This window comes from Herpailurus yagouaroundi, unplaced genomic scaffold (assembly GCF_014898765.1).
Source record: "Herpailurus yagouaroundi ecotype Mexico unplaced genomic scaffold, PumYag 159, whole genome shotgun sequence".
In the NCBI taxonomy this organism is placed as follows: Eukaryota; Metazoa; Chordata; class Mammalia; order Carnivora; family Felidae; genus Herpailurus; species Herpailurus yagouaroundi.
Genome location: NW_024412400.1, coordinates 83,049,316 through 83,057,264, shown reverse-complemented (window position 1 = coordinate 83,057,264; position 7,949 = coordinate 83,049,316).

Below are 7,949 nucleotides of genomic sequence, written 5' to 3'. Positions count from 1 at the left end.
TAAACATTAAAAAAAAATTTTTAATACAATTTTTTTCTTCCAATACAATCACAGCAAAGATCATTTTATTTTCATTCAAGAATAATAAACTGTTATCAAATAATTTAAAAAAATTTAATCTTTATTTATTATCAAATAAATTCAAATGTAAAATATACTATTGAAAATAGCATAAAAATATGATACCTAGGGATGATTCTAACAGGAGATGCATGATTTTATGCAGAAAATAATGCAATTTTGTTGAAATATATTTACTGAGTCCTGAACAGATATATCTTCTTGATATATTGAAATATTCAACATCATAAAGATATATACTCCATAATAATCTGCACATCTAGTACATCTAACAAAAATCCAAAAATTTATAGGAAATGTAAATAATCAAAATAATCATGAATAAAAAATTTCCCCACAAAACTGCACAACTGGCTATAAAATCATAGTAATTAGACAGTGTGTTACTAACCTAGGTTTAGATACTCAGACCCATGGATCAGAATTTATAGCATAGAGACAGGCATATAAACATGGGCCCTTAATATGACTGAGGTGGTTTGACAGGGCACTGGGGAAAGGTTTAACTTGATAATTTTTTAAAAATGTCTTTTATTTTAAAAGGGAGAGCAAGCAAGCAGGGTAGGGGGAGGGAGAGAGAGGGATGGAGAGAATCCCATGCAGGCCCTGCGCTGACAGCAGGGAGCCCGACTTGGGGCTTGATTCCATAAACTGTAGGATCATGACCTGAGCTAAAATCAAGAGTCAGATGCTTAACTGACTGAACCACCCAGGTGCCCCTAAAATTGATAATTTATGTGAAAACATTTGTTATTCATGTTAAAAAAATTAAACCTGTTTCATACTTTACATAAAACTCAATATTCTTTACATTAAATACATAAATGTAAAAGCCAAAACTATAAACAACTAGAAAACCGTATGGAGAATATTTTATTACCTTGGTGTAAAAAGTATTTTTTAGACAAAATACAAAATATCACAAAGGAAAATACTGGCAATTTAAAATTAGTAATTAAAGTCATGAACTTTTTAAATGCAAAAAAAAAATGTCTCAGAGACATGAAATATTGAGCCACAAACTGGGAAAATCTATTTTCTACATATAAACCTAGCAAAGAATTAGTGTCGTAAATACATAAGGTAAATACATCAATTAATAAAAATAAAAAATAGGACTAAGAAAGTAGACAAGAATTTCAAAAAATGAGAATATCTAATTAATAAATAAACATATGGAATAAACATATTAAAAGATGTTAACCATCAATACAAATAGAAAAATGTAATTGAAAAACACTTGAAGATACAACTTCATAACCAATTTCTTGATTAGTTTAAGAACAGTCATTGATTTTCACTTTGTTCAACTTTCTTCTTGATAAGAGTTATGACTTCTAAGCTTTTTACTTGTCAGAGCTAAAACTGGAAGTCTTGTGTTTCTATTCATTTTTTTAATTTTATTTTTAATTTTTTAAAATTTACATCCAAATTAATTAGCATATAGTGCAACAATGATTTCAAGAGTAAATTCCTTAGTGCCCCTTAGTGTGCTTCTATTCTTTAAAAAAATTTTTTTTTAATTTTATTTTAAAGAGACTGTGAGAAGGAGATACATTTGTCTTATGCGGTGTTGAAAAGGATGTGGAAGAACTGGAATTCTCACACTGTGCTGGTGAGAATGTAAAACACTACATTTTGGAACACAGCTTGGAACTTCCCTAAAAAGTTAAACACACACATATCATATGACCCTGCCTTTGCACTTCTATTTACCCAGTGGAAGTTTATGTCCCTACTGATAGGAATAACAAATTGTAATATGCCCAGCACAAAGGAATGGGTTGTTGATCCATGCATTAATATGGATGAGCCCATAAATAACTGTACTGAGTTAAAGAAGCCTGAAAATAAGAATACCTTCATATGTCAAAAATCATCAACTTGTGTACCTTATAAATGTGAAGTTTAAGTCAATTTTATCTTTAAAATCTTTTTTAAAATTTTTTGTTAATGTTTATTTATTTTTGAGAGAGAGAGACAGAGCGCCAGCAGGGGAGGGGCAGAGAGAGAGGGAGACACAGAATGCAAAGCAGTCTCCAGTCTCTGAGCTGTCAGCACAGAGCCTGATGCGGGGCTCGAACCCACAAACCATGAGATCATGACCTGAGCCAAAGTCGGATACTTAACCAACTGAGGCACCTAGGTGCCCCTAAAACCTTCCTTCTTTAATCCCCAAAATATTTTTTTGTAATTGTGAAAAATCATTGAAATGAAAAAAATCCTTAGAAGGTAACTTATAAAGGTAACTTAAGAAAAAATGGAATGACCAATTTATCCTCCATTTTTTTTTTTTTAGTGAGAAAATTGTTTAAAATCCTTTTGCAAAATCACATACAGTGTTCATATGGTTTCACCAAATGGTCACAGAATGAATCATTTGATCCTATATAAATTTTTCCAGGGAATATTCAAAGTAACAATACTCATACTATGAGGATATATCAATTTTCTTTATATCTATTTTAGAGCCCTTTTCTCAGAGAGGGCCATTTTATTTCTGATTATTTGCTTTATGCCTTTTAGATCATGCATGTTTGCTTTAGCTCTTCTATATTCTAGCATTATTACTCTAATCTAGTATTTACCACTTTTATTTTGTAACAACTTTTAATTTACTTTAGGGATCCATCAATGTTGTGGTTGTTCACTTATGATTACAAATCATCACTGATTATTTACTGATTTCTCACAAATTCCCAACATTGTCTTTCTTCAATGTGTCCATATTCGTTTTTCCCACATTTCAGATAAGCAGAAGTCTTTTCGTCTTATGAGGCCTATATATCAGGTTTTTGTTGATGTGATTTAGTTTGTATTTCTTTTGAGCAGACTATCAGTAAACAGCAACATTCATCCAAGCCACTGCTTTTCCTCCGTGCTGACACAATTAAATCTGGTATCCTGCAAAGATCGCTTGTCTGAGTGAGTGTAGCTTGCAGCTCCTTGTCTCTGTCAGTCATCAATGCAGAACGTGGCCCTTGGGATTTTCATAGCCATTTGTGCCTCCCAGACTCTGCTGTTTCAATTAAGACATCATTAGTCGGGCCTACATAACTGTAGCACACATTTTTTTTAATGCACTCTGTGAAGTCTGACAAAATATGCCTACTCATTCTCTTCCTTTTAATTAGTCCCACATTCACTGTATTTGGTAATTATTCATCACAGTTTGTAGTTATGAGGGTCAATATTTGGTAATTTCATTAAGTATGGTAACTTTTGCTATGTATATTGCACTTTTTGTCTATGTAGTTGTCTCAGAGAAGAAAGTTAAGAACAATTTTTTTAAGATTTGTTTGGTTTTTTTAGGTATCTATAAGAATATTTTTATAATATTAGAGTTGGGAAATTCTTAAGATATGAAATTGAGAAACTATAAGTCTAAATTTTGACAGATTTCTCTTTGCGGAAGAAAGAAAAAACTCACATAGAATAAAAGACACATAATCAAATCTGAAGGAGAAAAGAGAGCCAGGATGAAAATATATATAAATATATGTAGTAGACAAAGGCTCAATGCTAAAATTAATGGGAATAAAACAAAGAACTAGTGCAATAGAAAAGCTGGCACAATATATAAATCAAGTTTAAAAATGTGTTAATAAATTCCAAGGAAATGCCCAACCTCACAATTAAGTAGGGAAAATAAAATTAAATAATATTTAATTTCAATGTTTCATAATTCTGCATATTTAAAAATTGATATCCCAAATGTATGGAAATAGACACCTCTGTGAGATTATAGACAGGATGCATATAATATGCATATATTTTTGGAGGGTGTCTTTGTCAGTTTTGGCTACAATAACAAATTCTCATAGGTTGGGTACTTAAACAGCAGACATTTAATTTCTTACAGTTCTGGAGGCTGGGAGGTTCAAGATCAAGGTGCTGGCAAATCCTGTGTCTGGTGAGAGCCTGCTTCCTGGTCTGCAGATGGCCTTCTTCTTATTGTACCTTTTCATGGTACAGAGCAGAGAGAGAGAGAGAAAACAAGCTTTGTGTGTTCTTATAAGGGCATTAATCCCACTCATGAGGGCTTCACCCAAATGACTTAATTACCTCCCAAAGGCCCAGCATAACATCGGGGATTAGAATTGCAGGGGGCTATAAACATTCAGTCCATAAGTGAGGGCATTTGGGCATTATCTGTTAAAGCTAACAACTTCAACCCAACAGACTTTGACCCCCAAATCCTACATGTAAAAATCCCTATGATAACAGTATGACACAGGTGCAAAGATAGATGTATGCACACTGACAGATTCATATGATGCATTTTTGTAATAGTAAAAAATTAAAAATATCCTAAAAAGTCTACAGATAAGAAACGATAAATGATCATACACATATAATATAAAATAATATAAAATTCCTTGGTAGGAATGAGGTAGGTTTGTGTGTGGGGTGGGCACTAATATAGATGGATCTCTATAAAACTTTAAGTGAAAAAAAGTAACCATAAATCACAGTTACTAGAAATTTTAAATTGAATATTTCAATAAGTCCTGATAATATGAGATTGTTATTGTCCCCAAACTCTATCACATGTCTCAAAGTGGGACCCCTCATGCAAAGTGATAGTAAATTGCAGAATCAGGATTTGATACCATAACTATCTGGTTTCAGAGCCTATTCATTCTTATCACATAGGCTTATCACCTGCCCTTGTTGTGTGTGGTATTTACATTCTCATGACCTAGCAAAGTAGCTGACTCAAGGTTCTCAACCCCTTTTAAACAGATGAACAAATGAATGAACACCGTGTTTCATGGTATTGTGTTTTTATGCAAAGACAAGACAGATTTCTGTCTTCTAGAGTTTCATAGTATACAACACGAATAAGCCATAACATGATATCCCCCAGAGCATGAGAAAAGTAAAAATAAAGCTCATGCAATAAAAGATGAAACAAAAACCATATAATATGGCTTGTAAGGAGTGGAGAAGTACCCAAAATGGTGTTATAAAAGTGGCACTTGAATAATCCCTTGATAATTGGGTAGGATTTCACCAAATAAAAATGGAGGGATTGAGAGATAAGGTAGAGAAACAGCAAGCAATCCTAATTAATGAAAGGCACAAAAACACTGGAGTAAGGAGATTTTTACAAAACTGTGACTAGTCCAGTCTGCTTGAACTAAAACAGTTTAACTTTAAAATCAGGTCAGAGAGATGGTAACTTTGTCTATTGGCAAATGGAAGAGTTTGAAATCATTTGTACCTGGGGGAATATGAGCAGAGGTTATGTTCTAGGATGATTATCCTGGCAGGAGCATGTTGTGTGGGCTGAAGCGGGGGGGAATATGGAGAGATAATCTATTTAGGAAGTAGTTTCAATTATTGGCATGAGAAGCAACTGAAGCTTAACCAGAAAATGGGTAGTACAAAGAGAGGGAGACTCAGATTAATGAGAAGAAAGATTAGGAAAAATTTTACCTTATTATGTTCACTTTGAATTTTTTATTAAATCTTGGGGTGGTGTTCAGTACTAGTTGTTATAGAAATGGTGAATTCTGACCAAGAATACAAGAATCCAGGTATAGGCTGAAAGGATCAATATTTCTCATCTAATACACCAAAATACATCTTTATACTCTGTCTCAAGAGTACAGGTAATCTATTAGCTAATGAAAAAATCCTAACAAAGACAAATCAACACCTTGCTTATATCCATAAATGAGACAGTAAGTTGTTTTTAATTAACTATGAAGACAATTGAAGTCATTCATTTCTATATTATGTGGTGTTTAGATCAAATGTGCTCCTTTCAGGCAGTCAGACTTTTGATAAATTTGATAGAAAATCATGGTCGGTAACAACTGAATAGAAACAGATGGGCTGGAAGTTTTCCAAAGGCCTTGCACAAAATATTTGTTATAAAAGCGTGAAGAGAATTTTCCCAGAAAACTGATTTAAAATTTACTGCTTTGTTCATGCTTAAAAATGGCAGATTGTAGAGCCGAAATTTCTTTACATTTTCTCCTATTTAACAAATTTAAAATGAAAAACATTCTAATTGGGGATCAGCCTGCAGTACTAAGTATCTATTTTAGCACATATACTTTTACTATCAAGGGCAGGGTGAAGAAGAGGAACAAATGAGACTATTCTTTCAGTGCTGAAACATCAGAAGACACCTGCATTTCATCCTATTTTTCAGCCATTACATCCATTAGAGAAATGCACTAACAAGTCATTGTAGATAGAAGAAAAAAGAGTAACATGCTCTGTACTCTTACAGAGAAATTTTTGTAGTTTTCAGAACACTGCCCTGTATTCATAACTCTGTTTTATTGATATGGTGGGAATTTAGTGAAAGCTTTAATTTTGTATGAACCAGCCAGAAAGACTACACTTTTCTTGCATTGTAGTATGAATGAGAACAACATCTTATAGCAGCTTAGAACTGCTAATTTCAGGGAGAGTTTGCTTTGGTGAATCCTGTTTGTTGTATCTGGAAGAAATTTACAGTCAACCTTACCAAATGTAAATTTAATTAAATCACTTTGGTTATTAAAGACCAATTGGATACCCTCCTCACCTGGAGCTACAATATCCTCTGGTAGTTATTGATCTCAATGGCCACATTTGTAAGATGGGAAGAAGTAAGCACAGAAGCCTAGAAAAGTGATAAATGAAGGAATGAAAGAAATAGGGTTCTAAGAGTTAAAGAGGGAGAATTAATCTGAATAGGAAGCATAGAAAGAACAGATGCAGATCCTGTTGGTTTTCTGTTGGTTTTCTCCTATAAACACCTCAATTATAACTAAAGGTTCTTTCTTCTACACCCTGCAGGAAACACACTGAGATTATTTACGAACAAATGAATGAATGCATGCATGAATGAAAGAGTTTACGTACTTAACAGACACTTAAATGGAGTTTATTATGTACCTAGTACTGTCTTAAGCATGTTACAATTTCTAATCCCTATAATGTCCATAATTACCCTAGAGGTAGACAATATTATTCCATTTGTTAGTTTAAAACACTAAAGCATAATAATTTAAAACTTGCCCATATTATAATCACAAAAGTCTTTTTTTTTTTTGAAAGGCTTTCAATTTACATTGAAGACTCCATTGAAATATCTGTAATGTAATTCAATCTAGTGTACTTTTCAAACCATTTCACACAGGTTATCTTCTTTGACCTTCACAATACCCTTGAGATAAATAGGCCAGGAATTATTATCTCTACTTGAAAGTTGAAGAAACCGAAGCCCAGAAGTTTCACGGGGCTTGGTCAAGGTCCAAAAAGTGATGGATCCATCCTTCAAACTTTTTTTTTTGTTTGTTTGTTTTTTGTTTTTTTTTTGTTTTGTTTTGTGTTTTTTTATTTATATATGAAATTTATTGTCAAATTGGTTTCCATACAACACCCAGTGCTCACCCCTAAAGGTGCCCTCCTCAATACCCATCACCCACGCTCTCCTCCCTCCCACCCCCCATCAACCCTTAGCTTGTTCTCAGTTCTCAACAGTCTCTTATACTTTGGCTCTCTCCCACTCTAAACTCTTTTTTTTTTTTTTCCTTCCCCTCCCCCATGGGTTCCTGTTAAGTTTCTCAGGATCCACATAAGAGTGAAACCGTATGGTATCTGTCTTTCTCTGTATGGCTTATTTCACTTAGCATCACACTCTCCAGTTCCATCCACGTTGCTACAAAAGGCCATATTTCATTTTTTCTCATTGCCACGTAGTATTCCATAGTGTATATAAACCACAATTTCTTTATCCATTCATCAGTTGATGGACATTTAGGCTCTTTCCATAATTTGGCTATTGTTGAGAGTGCTGCTATGAACATTGGGGTACAAGTGCCCCTATGCATCAGTACTCCTGTGTCCCTTGGATAAATTCC